The sequence below is a fragment of the Notechis scutatus genome, chromosome 1 (assembly GCF_049901735.1).
Source record: "Notechis scutatus isolate UNSWTSFEM ecotype Mainland chromosome 1, rNotScu1.2, whole genome shotgun sequence".
Classification (NCBI taxonomy): domain Eukaryota; kingdom Metazoa; phylum Chordata; class Lepidosauria; order Squamata; family Elapidae; genus Notechis; species Notechis scutatus.
Genome location: NC_142009.1, coordinates 45,210,004 through 45,232,855, shown reverse-complemented (window position 1 = coordinate 45,232,855; position 22,852 = coordinate 45,210,004). Strand labels below are relative to the sequence as shown.

General features: G+C 43.0%; 1 protein-coding gene across 5 annotated transcripts in view; it reads left to right on the top strand.

Moving 5' to 3' along the window:
• Positions 1-374: 374 nt before the first annotated feature.
• The window catches only part of PPM1B (protein phosphatase, Mg2+/Mn2+ dependent 1B), an 89,041-nt gene continuing 66,563 nt past the window's right edge, over positions 375-22,852 (top strand). For 2 of the 5 annotated variants that reach the window (XM_026683483.2, XM_026683467.2), the window contains exon 1: positions 1,132-1,389. The gene's annotated coding sequence lies outside the window, so the exon portion shown is untranslated. Of the gene's footprint in view, positions 607-671; positions 999-1,131; positions 1,390-22,852 lie in introns of those variants that run through there. The other 3 variants (XM_087962890.1, XM_087962885.1, XM_026683474.2) reach the window with 3 other exon arrangements.

Genomic DNA, 22,852 nt, shown 5'->3' with positions numbered 1-22,852 from the left:
CTTTCTCCCACTTTTTATCTTAGATAACCTCCTCTCACCCTCCCTCCAGCAGATTGTTGGTGTGTATCTGCCAGCTGAGGCTAAAATTTCATGCATTTGGAAAAGTGGCTTAATTCAATCCACAGATGCTTCTTTCATATTAAGGCTCCTAGGTATGCTTTTGGAGTCTACTTCCCATTTGATTCAACGGGGGTTTATTTTATTTTATTTTTTTAATTAAGCATACTCCACTAGAAAGGCCGGACATAAATATCTACCACCTTCAGGCCATTTTGTCATCCAAAGGTAATAGGAGGCCCTCAGTGTTTTCTTATTGGTTGGCGATGATGTAATGCAGCAGAACATACGGGTCTCTCTCTCTCTCTCTCTCTCCCCTCCACCCCGTTCCTGGTAAGTACTTGAGAGAAGGCCGCTCCAGTATTTAGCCAATCAAAAATAAGAGACCATTATGGCCTTGGGGGCAACTAGTTCGATTGCTTTTCAAACACCGCCTCTTTCTCATTCCACTCCACCCCGCCTCATTTGCAGCCCTACCCAATCAGGTGCAATAATGACACTCGTCTCTTCGGCTATTTGAGAAGCTCTTTTAAAGGACGCGGAAGCTAGGTAAGATGGACACCTTTCTTAGCCAATTGAATGATGGTTAAAAATGAAGGCGGGCGAGGGGGAAAGCAGTATGTGTTTTGTAAAAGAAAGAAATAATAGGGAATGGGGCGGGGTGAATAAGTCAATTGGCACTCGTGTGGCACCAATGAAGCTTCATACTACATACTCATGTAGCTTTCTAGAAGCACATAGATGAGGGCGGGAACCTAACCTCTATCGACCAATTGATGCGAAGCTGAGAAAGAGACTCGTAGCCAACGGGCGTTGTTTTATAAATGGCAAATAAATTATCCAATCGGTATTTAGAATGTGAGGTTTGACAGGTGAGAGATCCAATGGAAATGTGGGTGGGGACCAGAGCGTTTGAATGACCGTCATTGCGACCAGTAAAGGTAAATCTTTTCCTTTTTTTAAAAAAATACCGGTTCGACACACACGCTCTCTCGCTCTCTCTCGCCGAGGCTCTGGTAAGGGAGGGGGCTCTTGTCCCCTCCTCCCACCCGGTGCATTCTGACGTTGCGCGGCAGGGAAGGAGGGAGGGCCTAGTAGCGGCCGCTGGGATACAGGCTTCCAACATGTCTGCGCTGCTGGCTGCGCTTGGATTGCGAGGGCAGAGGCCGACGAAAGGAGAGGCCGCTGCGTGAGGAGGAGAAACAAGAAGAAGGCGGAGGCGACGGCTCGAGCAGTAGCCTGACCCGACCCGAAGCCTAAGTGGGGGAGACGGAGGCTCCTTCCGCGGGCGGGCGCGGAGTTTTTAGGCAAGCTGAGAGGCTGCGGCGCCAGGTATAGGCCCGGCCCGGCTCTTTCGGAGGGAAGGATTGCGGGGCGGGGAGTGGGCGAAGGGGGCTGACGGGGAGAACGAGGCCTTGTAAGGCGGGAGACGTTGAGCGCAGCAAAAAAAAAAAAAAAAAAAAAAAAACCAACAACGACGACGCAGAGGGAGGGAGGACGGCCTCGGCCTCCGCTGGCGTTGCGGGCAGCGGTAACCGCGGCGGGGAGGGGGGAGAGAAAGCGCAATGGCTGAATTTGTGTCTGCGCTGTAAGGCCGGGGGTGGTGGTGGTGGTGGTGAGAAGAGATGGAAGTGGTCTTCGGTCGGAGGAGCAGGATGGAGACGGGCGGGCTGTGGGGGCTCGGATCGTAGGCCCCTCGTGGCCGATTGCGGCTGCTCCGCGGGGGTCTCCGGCTGGGAAGGCGCAGTTTGGGATGGAAGGCAGCTTTTGATGGGATGTGGGCTGGGTGAGCGAGATCTCGCGGTTCCCTGCCTTGGATGGGAAGGAGAGGCCTGGGCGGACGGAGGACCTTTTTCTCCAATACATATGAAGCCTCCGTTACTTGGTTGTCGACCACAGGGTGGAATTTTATAGTTATTCCATTAAAAAAAAAAATGCCCAGTAGGATCTGGCCTCCCCGATTTGCTGATTCGGATAAATACGCGAACCTCTGAAATGTAGATTCTCTGCAGGGGCGGTGCTGGGATTATTGCAGGTTGGGAAACTAACGTTGCCAAAAGGGGACAACTCTCTCCGTGCTGGCCCTGAAGGACATACATAGCCCCACATTGCTCGTAGTTTTTGGTGATGGGCGCAGTAGTGAAATCTATACCTTTTGGCGGTTGACTGGAATTCAGGTCTGAGGGCTGCTTGTGTATTTGCTGACTACTTTTATTGGTATGCGTTACAAAGTGATTTTAAACTTTACCTCAATAGAAAGCATGTATAATGTAAGCTGTTTTTAAAAAAAATATTCGAAAATCTCTAGTCCAATCCCATAATTCCAATCTGTAGTTTTGTATTGCTGTCTATGCCTTCGTTTTAAAGGGAGTACAAATGGAAGACAGTTTTCGAATTTTGCATAATGATTGGAAAAACTAAGATGGTGACTAGAAAGTTGAAGAATAGATTGAAATTAACTTGCCAGTTGCTTTGGAAAACATCTTGACATTTCATGAGAAAGTACTAATATAAAGATGGAGTTGTAAATTTGAACTTGTATTTGATTGTTCCGTGGATGTATTTAATCAAAGGATTTAGCATTGTTAAAGGGAGATGTTATTTGTAAGCTGAATTATTAGATCAATAATAAATTTTTATTCAAGTCATATATGGAATAGTGAAATTTATGAGGTATGATTTTTAGCAGAACAAGACACAGATATACAGAAAACTTAGGTATTTGTAAAGATAACTATCTTACATAGCCTGTGCCACTTAGAGATGCTGTTATCTACATACATATATTAAACTAGTGAAGGTTATCTGAGTACAGTATAGCTGGTTTAATGTGGAATTACCACACGATTGATCTAGGTGCATGTAACTTGTGGGGAAAAGTGGGATTAAAAGTTTTTTAAGAATTTACAGAAATGAATCATCATTGAAGCTTGATATTCTATTAGTTTCGTACAGCAGATAATTTAGCTGTATTTAAATAGCATCACTAATGGAAACCAATCCCTTTCTGTGTAGAACTTACCTCTGTATAGTGGTAGTGTTTTGGATTTTTTTTGCTGAATATCCAACCTGAATACATAATAGGGTAGGTTTTTTTCTCTAACATGATTTCTTGAAGCTTAAATTCTTAAAAGTTAGGATTAGAATCTCTTGCCATCCATAATATAAACATTATTGTGATTTATCATAGCTGATTAGACAGTTTTCTCTGCCCCCAGTAGGTGGTTTTTATTTTATCACATGTTCTTTTCTGTAGCTCCTATGATAGTATTTTCTACTGGTTAAGAGTTGTAAAGACTGTACAATAGGTCTCAATATAATACAGTGGAGGGATTAGAGACATTGCCTGTGGAAAATTATTAGTTGTGCCGCCACAACTAATCAACCAAATTGTAAGCTGCTCTTCCCAGTAATCAAATATGAAATACATAAAATGTTACAGAATCATTTCTGCAATATCACTTTATACTGGCATCTTATTATTGTGGTAATATAAAGCCTGTCTTAAATCAGGAATATTGCCACAACAGCGGTGACATAATGTTATAAACCATGGGTGGGGAACGATAGCCCTTTTAGCAGAGGTGGTATTCAGCAGGTTCTGACCAGTTCAGGAGAACCGGTAGCAGAAATTTTGAGAAGTTCGGAGAACCAGCAAATACCGCCTCTGGAGATTTTACAGTAGCCTTCCCCTGCCATGCCCACCAAGCCACGCCCACAGAACCAGTAGTCAAAAAAAATTGAATCTCACCACTGCTTTTATTACTTGTGCATTTCAAGTCCCAGAATTCCTGAGCCACCATGTTGGCTCAGGAATTCTGGGAGTTGAAGTCTACAAGTAATAAAGAGATCATCATTCCCCACCTCTGCTATAAACTCTTAATGTGGAAATTCTGATACCTTCGGACAATCTGTACAGAAAAATTTGAATAGGGAAGGAGGATTCTTTGTTGCCCTGTAAATCGATTTTGCATATGCTAAAGGTAGTTTTGTCAATGTTTCAATAAGCTTAGATGGTGCTACAGGCAATATGGAAATATATACAATCCTTAGAATTAATATGGCCTTTTCATTTGAATATTATAGTGATAGTATTCTGAAATCTCATCTCTTAACAGCTTAATGCAGGTTTGGTATAGCACTCTGGGCGATTTACAGTGTAGCAGCAGTATTTGCATATTGCCCAGTTATAGTGTTCTAACATCTAAAATTGAATAACAGGAATGATAGCACACTAAGCTTACCTATATTATATAGCTGCCGGCTATTGACTCCATCTTAGTTTCCTATCAGTACTACAGATTTCTAGCTTTAAATGGAAAGAAAATACAATTTTATAAGAAACAACTGTGTAGAAATATTCTAATATTTAATGCTAGTAGAGCATTGTTGAGTTGGATAGGTGGGTGGTCTTAACTAGCAACTTACTGTTTCTGTGTATGCCCTCTTATTTTTAATCATAACTTTCTATATTGTCTAAAATTATCAGTGAATTATAATCACAAAATACTGTATTTCTTAACTGAGGACTTCTGACTATTTTAAACTGGCTATAGTAGTGCAATACAGCTGGAATTTATTAATAAAATAGCAATAGGGATGAATAAAGTGATCCTGTAAGTTTCTTGAAGGTTTAGAAAATAAGGATTGCAACTCATGACTCAAAGCAGGCCCTTACTATAAAACCTTGAATTACTGTAGACCCTACACTAAAAATACTTAAGCAAATAACGTATTCATATTATACAAACTCACAAGAATGTCCAAAGCATGTCAGAGACATGTTTTTCATTGGCCATTTTATAACAGTAGAACTTTTCTCTGGAGTTCTGCCAAAAGCCAGATAGCAGCTTGACCATTTAAAGCATATGAATTGTTTATGTTTAGAATGAAATAGCCAAGAAGCCTGGTGTCAACTTGGCACCAGCTGAATTCTTCATTAATATTCTCTTATTCCTCAGCTGTGGATTCTGTGTACAGTCTTGCTCCCCCTCCGCCATTTTTTTCTTTAGTATCCAATGTTAAAGGTGAAGCTATTTTTAGTTCTTTTTTTCCAATAAATGGTATGCTTTATCTGAATATCTGAAAAAGAGTACTGCAAATTTTCCAGTGGACACAAACAACTTATATATGTCTTAATCACTGAAACTTAATGAAAGCAGTGGCTGCATTGCATTCATACCTTATTCCTTTGATTTGCCACAGTTTTTTAAATTAGAAGTGAGATTGCAAAGTACCTTGATATTTAATGTTTCTTGCATTTTTAATATGAAAAAGTACAATGCAAGAGTTCAATAAAGAGGATCAGAGTACGAATCTAAGGAAAATTTGCTATATAATAAATATCAAATTTGGTTATGACCAATATACTTTTTCACTAGTTAGTTTCACTAGATTTCAATAATTAAGACAGATTAATGTCTGCTATTACATGAGAACTTTTCAGGTTTTGAAATCAGTGTATTTATGGTCTGCTTATCTCATGTTCCAATTTTAAATTCTCTCTTCTGAAGAAACTGCACACAGCTAAGTTTTCCATGGAGTTGAAGATTATGATTCTAAGATTATAAGTTTTATAATGAGCTGTTACAGAATAAATCAGTAATTAAGACCACTGTTAATATAGTGTATGCCAGAAGTGGTGAGCACAGTGAAAAAAGCAGGATAGAAAAGTTTAGTTGGAAAGAAAAGTAAAAAAGGAATATCATTTGCTTTCCTTTCATTCAGAAAGAATCAGGCTAAATACCAGATTTTTTTCCAAATCATAAATATTTAGATAGTACTAGTAGAAAATATTTATATAGCAGAAATGAATAGATTTTACTAGATGTTTCATTTGCTACTCAGTTAAGGTTACCAAATCATTCAATAATGGATACTGTTTTAAAGGTTCTTGGTAACTCAGTACAGATGTTACTGCACATAATGGAGAACTGCAGTGTACTTGCAAATATATGGAAGCATGCCTACAGGAATAACTAAATCTTTGTAAGCTGCTTTTAAAGTATATGAATAATTTGCTAACATCTGAGAGTTCAGAAATAATTTGCATTTTAAAAATTACGTATCTTTTGTAATTTTTGAGCCCAACTGAAATGTACAATAGAATGGAATGCTCATGGTAGAAATCTGAAGAAATTAAATCTCATTCTGTTGTTTGCAAAAGAAATCACTTTGCCTGAGTATTGGGTTCTCTTGAACTTGGTGAATTTCTTATAGAAGCTGTTGAACCTTCCATTTATAAAGGCCCAGAATGATACTTTCTGCATAATGATAAACTAGTTTGTATTATTAGTTTTGATGTATAATAGACATTTCTTTAGCAACTGATTTGATTGGGTGCTTTCCTGAATTTCACAGTACCATACATGATACACCATATATTGTTTCATATATAATAGCCTAATAGTATTTTTTCCATATGCATTTTGGGTTTTTTTTCAGCATAGTTTTTTTCCTGCCTCACAACCTTTCAGCCTACTGCAAAATGTTGATTTCATTTTTTTAAAAAAAATGAGTTTAATACATATTCGAATTAAATATCAGAACTTAAGTCTCTGGTTTTCTATCTACTAATAAATACTTTGTATTTAAATAATTTTGCACATAATAGTTAATAAGAGCATTCTAAATTAAACTGCTAAGAATTCATAGTTGAGCATAGTGAATTGGTTTTGAGGCCATTTAGTATAATTTGACCTTGAATTATTAAACTAATAAGTCTTGTTCAAAAAATTTTTGTGTTTAATATTATGTTCTGTCTATTAGAAAAATGAACATGTGGCCCCGTTCATGCAGCATACTAAGCAGTTTTTATTGTGTTGTGCAGAGAAACCATTCAATTGTGATTCATTCAGTACTTATGGCTTAGTGCATTGTGTCTGTCAGTCCTTATGATGTGCAAGATATACAGTTGACCTATTTTATGGGAATGGGAAATAATATCCTCACAGGTTAAAAAAAGTGAAGAAATCCATCTGTATACAGTTTCAACATATTTCATTATAATACAGAAAGGTAGAAATGGGAATATCTATAGAAAATATGTACGCACAAATGGGAATTTATAGAAACGGAGAGATGAATGTATACACTGTGGAAGTTAGGTATGCTCCCACATAGAAAGGAAACCTGAATTAAGGAGAGGCATGGAGACATGCAGAAGCAGAGGGAGTTTTGAAACAGAAACTTATACTTGCTCTTATTTGAAAAAAAAAACTTAACTAAATCTAAAAATAATGATACTTTTTGTGGAAACAACATTTTTATTATATAAATTATATATTAATATTGATCCATTGACTTGTATTTTTGTATTAAAAAGTGTGTGTTCCCATACTCTGAAGAAAAACATTAGAATACTAAAAGAATTGAGGGTTAGGAGGGGGAAAAACCTTGGGATGGAGAGGAGAATCATCAGAAGAAAAGGATGAGCAAGCTTCAGTGCGCTTAGTGATGATGGAATGCTTGGGATGGATAGAAATGGGATACTGTCTAGAAAGGAGGTGTCTGTTGTCTACCAACTACAACCCTAAATAGTTGGTAGACATTCCCTTTAAAGACACTTTTATTACAGCTCTGTTGTAAAAGTTGTGTATTGTTACAAAAGTAAATAGTAATGGAACATGTGCATTCATAGCCACCTGTGTGTAAACTTTCAGATACTGGTAATCCTCAATTTATGATTAACGGAGCCTTTGAGTTTCCATTGTAAGACATCACAGTCGTACGTTGAGGCACCCGTGTTGCTGGACCTGATTTTTGAACTTTTTTGCAGTGGTCATTAAGCGAACATTACCATTGTTACCCAAATCAGTGTAGTTCTATGAGTGGTTTTTTGCTGGAAACCAGCTGAAAAGACCAGAAATGGGCAAAAAAAATAAAAAATCATGGTAACCATGAATGCTTCAATAGAAGTGAGCCAGTTACCAAGTGTCCAAAATGCTGTCATATGTCCATGGGCATCTGTGCAATTGTTGGAACTCCAGAACCAGGTCATAAGTATCTTTTGATGGGTTTGCATAACTTTAAAAAAGCCCTCAGCAACCAGTCACTAAGAAAGACTACCTTTATATTCAAGTTCCAAGTTGCTAAACCTGAATAATATTCTGTATTTACCTGAAAATAAATAAAATATTATTGTAATTATTTAATATATCTACACTTAATATGAAAACATAGAAAACTGATGGCAGAAAAAACCCAGTAGTCCGTTGAGTCTGCCTTTAAGGGTATGTTTATTTTGTTTTGATTTTAATATTTTATTTACTTTAATTATTTTTTTATGTTATTGCTTTTATTTTAATTTGATTTTTTACTTACTTATTTTTTGTCAGATGATAGGCATGGGTTCATCTCAAGTATGTTTAACTCAGTTACTGACAATTACCCCACTACCTATTTCTGTGAAGTAATACTATCTAAGATTATTTTTAATACGTTTTGTCCCTCAGATCTTGTGCTATTTTTGTTGCCTGTCTTGAGACTCACTCAAACTTTTTTAAAGTTAGGTCCATGCTGCATCGAGCGCCCAGGATGGGTTGACTCCTTCCTATGATGTCATTTAGCTGAGTCTGTACTAAGATATAAAAGCCAGCCCCCGGAAGGGACCCCAGCTTTTGACTCAGCTTCTTTCAGTCAGTAGCTGTGTCTCTGAAAGCGTTCCGTTAAATTGCAATAAATAATGATCTTCAGGACCTTTTTCCTCGCTTCAAGCAGCTCCCAGGGATCTGGGCAGCTGCTCTTCCAGGAGAGCGGGGCTCCCTCTCTTGCAACGTTGGGAGCAACGTCAAGACCTCCCCCATGCCTGCGGTTTGAGCGATCATAAAAACGATCGGCAAACCGATAACAGCGCCAGCCAGCTGATCGTGTGGCCGGTGGCTGTGCTTTCTTCTGCTGACTTCGCTCAGGGCTCTTTATAGCCAAAGGAGCGATTCTTGGATCTCGGAGCCTGGTTTCCTAGTCAGCGGCCATCTTGGATTGAAGCCTTCCACCACGAGGTGAGCGGCCATTTTGTAAGCCCGGGGCCATTTTATACCCTAAAGGACTTATTCTAGATTTCTAAACAGCTTCTTCCCAACGCAAGAGCTTTCCTTCTACAAATGGATCAGGATAAGGCTCAGGCAGAGCTTTCTCCCCAGTGGATCAATCTCTTAAGCCCAATAAGAGAAAAAGACATAGGCAGCGCTCCCAATCAGTCCAGAGGGAGGTGGCTGCTAAAATCAGAGCTAAGGCTCTAGCCCCTAAGAAGGCAACTCAGGCTGAGTTGAGAGCAGAGAAGCACAGACATGCGGCCCTAGAGAGGCAGTTTAACCGAACAATTCAACAGATGAGAGGGCAACTGCAACAAGTTTCAGGTGATACCCGTGAGCCCCAGCCAAGCCCTCCCCCAGAGGAGGATAAGTTATATATGAGCCTTTTCATCCTCCATCCTGGTCTCCTGGGGCCTTTGCAGAACAATCAGATCCTCAGAATCTGAGCAGATCTGGGCCCCACTTCCAACAGGCTTCTGGGCCCTATGCCCCCCTTTCCTCCAGACCTCGAGCCTCCTCTCAATCTAGGTCTGAAGCCACCTTCACTCCCACAGCAGCGGGCTTTCTGCCTCCAGCTTTGAGCATAGGCCAGGGGATATCCAAGATTTTGTCTCTTTGACCATTAGGCAGGGATTGGCTGAAGGCTCCAAGCAAATTCTTCGACCTCTGGAAAGGGTTCAGGCCCTTCTCCCTTCTCAATCTATAAGTTCCTTGCCTCCTTACCCTGAATGTCACAGGCCCCAGGACCTCAGGGCCCATTCTTCACTACCAGAATGGGAGGAGGTTGATGAGGAAGGAGAGGCTTCACCATCTGAGCACAGTTACTTCTCTCATTCAGAGCATGAAGAGGATGAGATTTATGACCAAAATCAGAGGAAGAAGATTCTCGCCCAGAGCAGACATCCTCTGCATTGGTCTTCAAACCTACTCTCTTCAGGCCATTATTCAGGAAGGCCTTGGTCACTGCCAAGCTGTTGCCGGAGGAAGTGGCTCCTGAGCCACAAGGAGATTGCTCTGGCCAAGGAGACTTGCTCTTCTCCAAGCCTGTAGCGCATGCAGAAGTTTTGCCTTCTCCCACGCAGTGCAGATGGCCCAAGGGTCTCCTCTACGCCTTTCCCCCTCTTCCCATCATTCCGGCAGTAATTCAGAAGATGTTGGAGGAACGAGTGGAGCTCCTCCTCCTGGCACCCTATTGGCCAAGGAGGCCCTGGTTTGCGGACCTGGTCAACCTATCTGTGGCTTCTCCTTGGAGGATCCCAGCCTATCTAATCTCCCTTCACCAGGGGGCTCTGCTCCATCCAGAGCCCCAGTGGCTCAAGCTGACTGTGTGGCACTTGAGCGGCAGTGGCTAGAGGAAGCTGATATCCCAGAAAGGGTCATCCTCACTATCCTGGTGTCTCGCAAACCTTCTACAAGGCGCATCTATGATGCCACATAGAAGGCCTTTTCCCGATGGTGCCTTAGGGTCTCTCTCCTGCTTCAGCCCAGTTGGCAGAAGTTCTTAGATTCCTTCAGCATGGTCTGGAGAAAAGTTTGGGCCTCAACACCTTACGCAGGCAGGTTGCGGCCCTCTCCTCGGTTCTCTCATGGGGTTCGCTGCCTTCCTTATCCTATCACCCTTCAGTCAGGAGGTTTTTGAAAGGGGCTTCCAACCTGCACCCACTGGTGGTTCACACGTATCCTTCCTGGGACCTTAATGTGATCCTCAATGCCCTTACGAAGCCCCCTTTTGAACCCCTTAGAACAGTGTCTCTCCGTTTCCTGACTCTGAAGGTAGTGTTCCTTGTTTCCATCACTTCAGCTAGGCGGTTTTCCGAGCTCGCTGCTCTTTCCATCAGACGGGGCCTTTTGTCCTTTCACGCTGATAGGGTTGTTCTCCGTTTGGACCCCTCATTTGTTCCAAAGGTTAATACCTGGTTTCACAGGTCCCAGGACATTGTGTTGCCTGACTTCTGCCCCCTCCCGCACCATGACTTAGAGCAGCAGTGGCACACGCTAGACGTAAGAAGGGCTCTTAGAATATACATTAAGCACACTTCCTCCTTCAGGAAGTTGGAAGTCATGTTTGTTTCCTTTTTTTCTTCTCACTTGGGGCACAAGGTCTCTTCTACTATTAGCAGGTGGGTCAGGACTTGCATTGAGCAGGCCTATGAAGCTGCGGCCCTTCCGGTTCCCCGAGCTCTGACGGCGCACTCTACCAGAAGCGCAGCCACTTCCGCTGTCTGGGCAACCCAAGCATCCTTGGAGGAGATTTGTTGTGCGGCCACATGGACATCTCCATCTCCTTTCATCAGACACTATCATCTGGATGCTTTTGTCTCAGCGACTGCAGCCTTCGGCAGATGGGTGCTTCAACGAGTGGTTCCATAGTCAGTGTGATGAGCCGGACGAGAACCCGACCGTGGACATGCAAGCTTTGGTATGTCCCATCCTGGGTTCTCAATGCAGCATGGAGGAGAATGGGCGTTGGTAGAAGTTACCGTGAACGCCCTTTCTATCTATGCTGCGAGAGAGCCCAGCCCCTCCCTTGATTTGTCCAGAGAGGGTAAGACATATTTCTGTATTCATTTTGTGCTTTCAGAGACACCTTTCAGTCTGTCAAGTATCTTCGCCAAATCTGGGGTCTCTTCCGGTGGCTGGCTTTTATATCTTAGTACAGACTCAGCTAAATGACATCATAGGAAGGAGTCAACCCATCCTGGGCTCTCTCGCAGCATAGAGAGAAAGGGTGTTCACAGTAACTTCTACCAACGCCCATTCTAAATAGGCAACTGACTAAAGCCCTATATAGCGGGATTAAGGCTTCCTTTTTCCAGCTGTTGATCCTCTAGTGAACACCCCAGAATTTTGTTTGCTTTCACAACTGCCTGGACACAGTTTTCTCATTTTGCAATCATCTGCCATGAGCACATCTAAATCCTTTTTTTCTGTTGTTCTGTCTAACACTATACCTCCGTAATTGTACTCCCCCCTAGATTTCCCCCATGCATAATCTTACATTTAAAAACACTGAACTGCAGTTTCCATATTTTTGATTAATTTTCCAGCAATGCCAAGTCATTTTCCATGTTACAAATACTCCTAAGAACATCAACTCTGTCACCTACTTTTGTGTAATTGGCAGAAAGACAAATCTTATCTGGCAGCCCTTCTGTTCTATTACTTACGAACACATTGAACAGAATAGGATCTAGGACAGAGCCTTATGGTACACCACTTATGACTGGTCTTTGTTCAGACAGTGACCCGTTAATAATCACACACTGGGATCTACACCTGAGCCAACTTTCAATCCCTTGGATCATCCAGCAGTTAAGCCTACAACTTTTTTTATAAGCTCATTATGTGGAACTGTATCAAATGTTTTGCTAAAATCCAGATAGGCTATGTCCAGAGCACCACCTTCATCTAAAACATTTGTGACTAGTAAAAAAAGTCAATCAGATTAGTTTGATGTGATCTGCCCTCAGTAAAGCCATGCTCCATCAAGTTGTTCAGTTTTAAATATTAATCCTTTTTTCTCGGTGATTCCACTAACTTTACCACTATAGATGTTAAGTTCACTGGCCTATAGTTTCTAGCTTCTTTCCTAGCCCTTTTTCCTGCAGAGGGGTACACAATTAGCTGTTTGCCAGTCCTAGGGAACTTCACGTGTTAGGAGAGACTGGTTAAACAGATCAGTTAATGGTCCAGTGAGCACACCTAGAAGTTCCCTTAGAACACAGAGATGAATACCATCTGGATCCATATTCTACCTCCACTCTAAAAACCATGGAAAAGAACTTGCACTGCTAGGACTAATATGATCCTCCAACTTATTTTTGTAATTGGGATCTACTTCTGAGAAGAATGAGCAGAAGTATTTGTTTGGATGGTTTGCTGTAGCCAAGGTGTCCCTTGGCATAAGAATTGTTTAAATCTTTGATTTCAGTGGTTACACATTCCCCCCCTTGTATACCTTTAAAAAAAGGTTTTGTCCCCTTTTTAAATAGATTTAGCCAGTTCCTCTTCTTTCTGCATGTTAGTAGCAGAAATAACTTGTTTGTAGCTTCTTATATATTTCTTGTATACCTCTCAATCAGCTACATTTCAGCTATTTTTATGTCTATGCTGATTTTTTCTCCTTTACTATTCTATATACATCTGCTGTAAATCAGAGTGGGTTTTTCTTTTTCTTTTTTTACTGATGAGCCTCACATAAAGACTCGTTGCATCCAGGGTGGCAGATTTTGTCAGTGTCCTCTGAGCTCTGACTCCTATCACTTTAGGCCACCCTTCAAATTTACGTTTTAACTAATCTGTTTCGGTAAAATTTGTCCACTTGAAGTCTATAAAATTTTAGTTTTAGTGTATGCTGTATTGCCTTCATTTTTAATGTTAATCCAAAGGCATTGGCGATTGTAGAACTAAACTTTCTCCTACCCTATCCCTATTTGTCAAAACTAGTTCTAGAATATGCCTCTTGTTGGGCATTTTACTAATTGTTTTAGAGAGGCACCTTTTAATGTCTCTAACATATTCCTGTTCTTGTTTTTAAGTGCATTTGAAAGATTCCACTGTTGAAGTCACCCATGATTACATTCTCTCCTTTCATTGCCATCTGGGTTCCCTCCTCAACCAGAATGCTGTCATATCCTCAACTAGAATGTTCCCTTCTTAGCCAGAATGCCTTTGAATGTCCTGGGGGCCTGTAAGTGACACCAGTTCACCATTTCATGTTTTAATTATCTTAATTTGTCTTGTGAGGGCTGCATATTTTAATGCGATGTAAATATGCTTGGTTAAATAAAAACATTTATTTTTGTTTTTACCTCAGAGGAAAAAGAAAACTTTCCCCAAAGATGAATAAATAGAAAGGGCTTAGAAGCACAGACAAAACGATACGTACAGGTAGTCTTTGATTTGCTACCATTCATTTAATGACTTCAAAATTATGCCTGCTTTGCAGAAAGTGAATCTGTCTCAACCAATGTCCAGTGACTTAAGACATAAATTCTGGTCCCAATCGTGACTGTACAGTACGTCGAGGATTATCTATGCATGTAGTCCTTGACTTATGACTGTAATTGAGCTCAGAATTATAGTCACAAGTTCTTGCAGTTGTAAATCGAGCATCACGTGACTAGAACTGAAGTTACAATAGTTTTTAACAATGGCTGTTAAGCGAACACTGCAGTTGTTAATTGGATTCCACATTAAGCAAATTCATTTTCCTCAATGATTATTTTTTTTTTGCTGGAAATTGTGGTTATGTAACAGGCACTGGAAACAGCAATAAAGGTGAGTTGTTGCCAAGCACCTAAAATGTGATCACATGATTGCAGGAGTGTGTGGCCATGATAACTCCAAAAACAGATCGTAAATAGTTCTGGGGACATACATTATAACTTCAAATAGTCATTAAGTGACCAGTCATAATAGCAATAGCACTTAGACTTATAAACTGCTTCACATTGCTTTACAGCTCGCTCTAAGTGGTTTACAGAGTCAGCATATTGCCCCCAACAAACTGGGTCATCATTTTACTGACCTTGGAAAAATGGAAGGCTGAGTCAACCTGAAATTGAAGACTAACTGTAACGCTAAAGTTGTTAAATTCAAAATTACCAATTTCAGCTGAAACCAATGAAGATGCCTTACTGTGCATCTGAACAGGTGACCATTTAGTGAAGTGTATACATAATGTGTGCCTTCAAAAAATAAATTTGTATTAGACTTTTATACCACTAAAGTCACATGACTTAGCAGTATATAAACTGTTAAATATCTAAGGTGTATAGTTCAATAGATAAAGATAAACAACAACTATTCAACAGATAAAGTCAACAGTCGTAGTTAACTGGTGCAATATATAAAACCCCTTTGTATTTTATCCTAACTAGTTAAAAAACTCTCCTAACCTGCCTCAGGAAAGGCAAAAATCTCTTGATGGTGAGGAATTACATGCATTTCCCCTCCTGGGTCTGTTCTGCCAGTAGTTGGAAAAGGCAGTGACATTTTGACGCTAAGGCAGATAGGAGTTTAAAGACTAATGCTAACATTTTTAAATGCACTTGAAAGTTTAGTGGCCATTGCAAGACTTGCATCACAAATATAATGCGCTTGTGACATCTAGTGCTAGTTAACGCACACAGTATGCAGGAAAAACAGCAAGAAACATGGGGAGAAAGGAAAAACTGAGGGGGAAAAAAGGAAAATGGTAATAAAAGTGGATGGAGGTGAGATGAGGGAATAAGTTAAATGAATTGGGAAGAAAGAGAGCTTTGTTTAAATATTACAAAGGGTTAAAATTATTAGGCAAATCCTCTCAAGCAGCTATATATTTTCAAAGGCACAGATCTAAAAGTGGGGAGAATTGCAGTTTCTCCAGTGTGCTGAGCAGAGAATCCAAGGAATGGGTTAACTCTGCTCTTCTGTTTGGAGACTGAGTCAATCATTTCTTTGGTCACGCCTCCTTTGCCTAAGCATGCCCAGTTTCAACTTAGTCTTTGCTCAGAAGAGACGCATACAGGAGGTGCTCGTGAATCAAAAAGAACAGACTATTCCTTGGATTCTTCAAAACACTCAGGTCCCAGCTCTACATAAAGCCTTTGCAGGACTGCGAATGGCTAGACTGGCTTTCCCGGCTGTCCAGATAACCACCTCTCTCAACTGATCCGCTGGCTTCCCCAACCTAATCAGCTTAGATGTTGCAGACATCAAAGCGGCTGGCTCCCCCAATTGGGGCTTCTTGTCTTTGCACATCCACTATTCTGACTCCAGGTAGAGTCGAGGTCCCCAGGAGAGGTCTGCTTAGACAGAGGGAACTACAGTCACTGCTCAATTGTGTATTGGGCATACTCCGAAGTGTCTAAGAGAAAAAAAGCTGCGGCATCAAGTTTCTGCTCAGGAATGAGCCTGCCTTGCTTAGAGGGGCAAAAAGGGACAAAAGATGGCAGACCATGTGGACCAGGTAATACCAGGGGCGAGGTTGGGTCGCCAGATGGCACCAGAGAGCAATACTATCAGCCATCCCTTTGTTTAGAAAGCAGTGAGGGTTTTCCTGCTAGACAGGCAAGCTTCTTGCCAACAGGAGAGCAGAGAGCACAACAAAGCAGATGAAGACGGCACCAGAGGCTACCTTTACACCCACAGCAGTGTGTCTTCGCTCACAAGAGAGTCAGGGCCTTGAAATTATGGATCAGATGAAAATTCTGATATCCTTAACACAGGCCATCACTGCAGATCTACAGTAGGGAAGTCAGACTTCCCCTATGACACAGGCAGACTCCATTAAGACTAATTGATGGCATCAAAGAGGTTTGGCAGCCTTCCAAAGGTCACACTCAACCCCTTCATCCATGCACAGCGAGACATTGTTCTCAGGATGAGGACCAAAAATAAATGGAACTTTCAGAGGATGAGGGGATAGCTCCAGATACACCAGCATTCACAGGACTTCTTTGTCCAGCTCTCTTTAAGTCCTGATTGTTTAAGGCCAAAGCAGTAACACGCTTGGGAACTGACCTAACTACAGCAGAGTCACCATTGGACCTGGTGGATCCAGATGAGTTGCTCTTTTCAAAGCCAACTGCGGAGAGTGAGGAGATTCCCTCACCTAATCTATTCCGAGATGTCCAAAAACAATGGACTCAACCAGGGGTATTCCCACCCCCAAGCGGAAATGACAGATTTTATAATGTGGCCCAGATTTCTCAGAGGTACTACAACCACCAACCATAGATGGACCAATAGCGGCCTTAACATCCTCCACCATCCTGCCTAAAGACTCAGAGGATGTTTTGAAGACAAAGGATAGGAAGGCGGAGCTAACCCTCTATAAGGTGCACCAGGCAGCTGCCTGGACTGTCAAAGCTGCTACAGCTGCCTCATTTTTCAACAGGGCATCATTGATCTGGCTTCACCAGATGCAAGACAGGGCCCCCCCTGGGGACATTCGATTACACCAAGACATCAACAAACTGATAGTGACTACGGAATTCTCACTGGATGCCACTTTGAATGCCACAAGGTTTGCTTCCAGGGCCATTGCCGCCTCAGTGGCGGCCCGTAGACTGCTGTGGCTTAAACATTGGTAGGTAGACATGAAGTATAAATGGAAACTAGCTTCTGTTCCCTTCAAGGATAGCAAGCTGTTTGGAGAGGTCCTAGAGCCCATGTTGGTGGAAACTCAGGACAGGAGGAAGATCCTACCTTCAGTTTACAAGCAAGCTGACTGCCGCCCTCACCCTATTTTCACAGACATGGGGTTTGATCCCCCTCAATCTCAGAGGGCATACACCCACAGACAAGACCGACAACCGGACGGATCCGGATTCAGGGACAGGAATGGGCAACACTTCATGGCAAGTGGCCATTTTGGGGCACGCCCAGTCACCCCTTCCGCTGCACCAAGTGACTACAGGTCCAACCCTCCCATTGGTGGACGGTTAAGCCTGGCGACACTGGCAGCACACTTCAGAGCAGTCTCAGTGTGGGTCCAATGTTACTTGGACGATATATTGATACAGTCCTCTCCCATCCGGGCAGTAGAGTCCCTGACCCTCCTCTCACAACTCCTGGGCAAAATGGTGTCCTGCATATTGATCATACCCTGGGCATAGCTACACGCCAGAACGTTGCAGTGGTTTCTCCTTCCCTACCAGTGGCCTGGCAGGAGCAACTCGAATACCAGGGTCCAACTCCCAACAAATGTACTGCAATCACTCCAGTGGTGGATGTTGCAGACCTGCCTAAAGTATTATGAGCACTCATATCATAGCCATTTGAACTGTTATGATCAGATAGCCTACGATTCCTCACCTTCAAGGTGGCCTTCCTCAAAGCCATCACTTCAGCCAGATGGATATCGGAGCTGGTGGCCCCATAAGAGAGGACCTTTGCATATTCCATTTGAATATGTTGGTTCTGTGGCTGGATCCCTCCTTCCCAAGGTGAATTCCTCATTCTACAGGGCACAGGAAATAATCTTACCAGACCTTTGTCCGAGCCCACCCCATGTCCTGGATAAAAAATGGCATACCTTGGATGTTAGGAGGGCCCTCCGCTCCTACTTAAAGAGGGGAGCCTCTATTAAAAGGACAGAATCTGTGTCCTTCCAGCCATACATAATAGGTAACAAAGGTTACATCATTGACCATAGCCGGTGGATGCAGGTATGAATCGTCAAAGCTTATGAGCTTCAAGCCCTGCCATTTCCCAGACGAATGACAGCCCATTCAACCAGAAGCGCAGCCACAATGGCTGCATGGAATACAGAGGCCTCTATCAAGGACATATTAGGACAGCAACATGGTCTTTCCCATTCCCGTTCATAAGACACTGCAAACTGGACGTCTTTGCTTCAGCTGAAGGGGCCTTTGGCAGATGGGTGCTTCAGAAGGTGAATGTAAACTTTGGGACTCAGGACCAGATTGCTACCTACCCTTACAACAGCTGGCTTTGGTAAGTCCCATTCCTTGGATTCTCTGCTGAGCACACTGGAGAAGGGGTGTTGGTCTTACCTGATACGCTCCTTTTCGATGTGCTGAGAGAGAATCCAACCCCACTCTGGTGGCTGTCTGGCCTAGTTCTCCCTCGAGCCGCTCATAGCATCCAGAGAGTGGGAAGTGCTTCTGAGTCCTCTCTCACAGGCTGAGCTTTAATTGAGGAACGCTCCGCCCCCTCATGTGACTCCACGCAGCGTCCCCCAGTTTTTGCTCAGTCTCGGAGAGACAGGCTGCTTGCGAAAAGGCTCCTTGGCTGATTCAAGGCTTTTCTCGTATTTCTCGCTATTTTCTACTATTTCTCAGCAATTCAGGTTTGAATTTGACTTCCTAGCCCCTGCGCAAAGGGTTTGGACCTAGGGGGAGTTTTCCCTCGTCCCTAGGGGCTCAGCGGGCGGGATCGCAGCGCTTCGCGCACCCCCCATCATCAATTCGCGTCGCTGCCTCCGCGCTGCTTTAGCGGCTCGTTAATCTTGCTGGTTTTCCCCCCACCTGAAACGCCGACCGTGGGAAGGACTAATTCGCTCCGGTTGGGGCGCTCACGTCAACTCGCTCTCGACACAGGGCAGATGGTCACGGATAGAGCAAAGATGCAGCATCAACTGGCTGGAGCTTCACGCCGTCCACCTGGCCCTGCGCAGCTTCCTCCCCCAGGTCCGCGGACGTCACGTCCTCATTCTCACGGACAACGTCACGGCCAAAGCCCACATCAACAGGCAAAGGGGCACCCAGTCTATTCAGTTGATGAGGGAGGCCGAACGTCTCTGCCGCTGGGCAGAATCCAATCTCCTCTCGCTAAAAGCAGAGCACATCTCCGGAGTTTCCAACATCCAGGCGGACTGGCTGAGCAGGGCCACGGTGGACCAGTCAGAATGGCGCCTCCACCCATCCCTGTTCAAGGAGGCGTCCAGAATCTTCAGCCTACCGGTGGTGGACCTCTTCGCTTCCCCGTCCAACGCACAACTTCCACGATTTTTCTCCAGATACCCGTCCCACGGGTCGGAGAACCACAACGCACTACGCTGCCCCTGGCCCCCAGGGCTCCTGTACGCCTTCCCCCCGTTAGCCCTAGTTCCCAGAGTGATACAGAAACTCATCCACGAGAAGGCAGATTTGCTTCTGGTGGCCCCTTATTGGCCCAGGCGCCCGTGGTTTGCGAACCTCCATAACCTATCGGTAGCGCCCCCTTGGAGAATCCCCCCGGACAGGATTTCCCTCTCTCAGTGGCCCCTTCTACACCCGGAACCCCAATGGCTCCAGTTAGCCATCTGGAGGTTGAACGGATCCGCTTGAGAAGAGAGAAATTCTCCAGTCAAGTAATCGACACTATTCTGGCCGCCAGGTGGCCCTCAACCACACGGATTTATGATGCCACTTGGAATAGCTTTTGCAGGTGGTGTCATGGGTCCCAAGTTAACCCTCTCTCTCCCTCTGTTGCCCAGGTCCTGGAATTCCTTCAAGAAGGCCTACGCAAAGGGCTTTCCCCTAACACCTTGAGGCGGCAAGTTGCTGCCCTGTCAACCGTTGTCTCTTGCGACAACTTCGGTTCCCTTTCCCACCACCCTCGGGTTAGAGCTTTCCTCAGGGGTGCCACCAACTTGTGCCCCCCGACTATTCACAGGTTCCCTACCTGGGACCTCAACAAGGTTCTCGTTTCACTCACAAGGCACCCGTTTGAACCCCTAAGGGAGTCCTCCCTTCAATTTTTAACATTTAAGGTAGTTTTTCTGGTGGCCATTACATCAGCACGACAAGCCTCGGAAATCGCAGCATTATCAGTCAGAAAGGACCTATGCGTGTTCCACGCTGACCGGGTGGTCCTTCGTCCCGACCCCACCTTCCTGCCCAAGGTTAACTCAACCTTCCACAGGTCACAGGAATTGGTCCTCCCAAACTTTTGCCCCAGACCCTCGAGGGACAGGGAAATCCTTTGGCACACCCTAGATGTAAGGCGGGCCTTGCGCATCTACATTAAGCGTACACAACCCCTGAGAAGATCAGAATCTCTCTTCCTTTCCTTTCAGCCCAGGACACTGGGGCTCAAAGTATCCCCCTCAACCATCAGTCGCTGGATCAGGGCTACTATCTCCAGATGCTACCTATCACAATCCCTGCCCGCACCTAGTGGAATAACTGCTCATTCTACCAGGAGTGCAGCTACTTCGGCAGCCTGGGCCACGCAAGCCCCAATCGCTGACATTTGCCGGGCAGCCACTTGGGCCTCCCCGTCTCCCTTCATCAGGCATTACAAAATAGACGTATATGCCTCAGCGGAGGCCTCGTTTGGCCGACGAGTCCTACAGAGGGTCATCAGTGACCCGGAGGGGCTTCCGGCCCAGACGGAGTCCCTCCCGTAGGACTGCCAAGCTTTGGTATGTCCCACTCTCTGGATGCTCCGAGCGGCTCGAGGGAGAATGGGCGTTGGTTCTTACCTGATACGCCCGTTCTCGGCGAGCCGCGAGGAGCATCCAGCCCCACCCTAATTTCTCCGTCTGGCGGGGAATCTTGTTTCAGCCAAGGATCCAATAGTTGGTTAGAAGGAGTACATAGCCTTTTCTTCTCGTTCTCGCAAAAACTGGGGAACGCTGCGTGGAGTCACGTGAGGGGGCGGAGCGTTCCTCAATTAAAGCTCAGCCTGTGAGAGAGGACTCAGAAGCACTTCCCACTCTCTGGATGCTCCTCGCGGCTCGCCAAGAATGGGCGTATCAGGTAAGAACCAACACCCAATTCCAGGAGGGACCAGAATCTGCACAGGAATATGGCAAGGCAATCACTAATCCTTCATCAAAACTGGGCATGCTCAGGCAAAGGAGGTATAACCAAAGAAATGATTGACTCAGTCTCCGAGCAGAATTAACCCATTCCTTGGATTCTCTCTCAGCACACTTAAGAAGGAGTGTATCAGGTAAGACCAACGCCCCTTTTATTAACATCTTATTTTCAGCATATGATCTCAAATAGACATACCAATATTTCTTAAGAGGAAATAGCCTCTTTATTGAGTAAATTAGGAGCACCTAGTTTCTCCAGACTAGAAAATTTTAATTAGCATGTTCTTATTTTTTCTGTATAGCAATACTTTCTTCCTCGTTAAATCTTTTATTTTACTTTGAATTCTTAACATTCTGGTATATATTTCTGATGGATAAGCAAACTTTATGTACAATACATTATTTTAAGTCTTTATTACATTTACAAGTCAAGTAGTGTGATATTCCTTGCTTCTTAAAATTCCACTATAAAGAATGTGCTGCCTTAATTAAAAATTCCTGGTTGTTTATCTTAGCACTATAGTGTCACATTGTGAATATCTGTTAGTGTCATTATCAGATTTTTAAAATCTTAATTTCTGCATACCTGATGCTCCTTTCATGTCCTAACTAGTGAAACTGTTTGGAATTATCAAGCTCAAGCGCTAGTAAACTGGGAGCTGTTTTTATTATCAAGATCAATCAATGATTGATTCTTATGAGAGAATAGAAGCTGCTTAAGGACTTTCTATAAGTTAAATACAATAATAGATTGTTAACAGAGGCCTCTGAGGTCTAGCTTCATGGTTAGGACTGCCTGTTAACTTTTTTTTACAGGAGATTAAATAGTAGGTCAAACTGGTTGATTGGTAATAGATTTCTACAATTGAAATTAAATTTTTTAATTTATATAGCAATTTTGCAAATATAGATACAGACATTTATAGATTGGTAGCCTATTTTGCAAGGGGGGATAATTCTTGTTTTATACACTTGTTTGTTTCTGTTTTTGTATCATATTTCTTTTATTCTGTATTTTAACTTTGGAAATAAATATTCAAAAAGCTGAATACTATATAATAGTACTGATAGTGGCTTTAATATATAGTGTTGTACTATAATTGTGCAAAAGATAACATGAAGCAGAAAGCTTCTTTAAAATTAAATTCAGTAAAAGTGTGAGAAAAGGGAAACAAAGACGTATCAAGAATACAGCTATCTTAAAGCAAACATACCTGGTTAATTTTCTGGAATTCAGTTCAGTGAAATAGACTGTGATTACTGTGATTACTATTTTGGATAAATCATGTCCTTTTATCTTAGGGTAAAAATCTCTCGGTATAAATTAAATATTTATTTTTACAGTTTTCTTCATTTTTGGTAGGTGTATCTTTAATAAAATTATGAAGATATTGGCATTTAATTCAGAAATGCAAAAACATCTCTGAGGGAAATGGGTGCTTTAGAAGGTAGGTAGGTAGATTCTTTAAAATCCTTTTTGATTTTGTTAAAAATGTATTCTATTTTT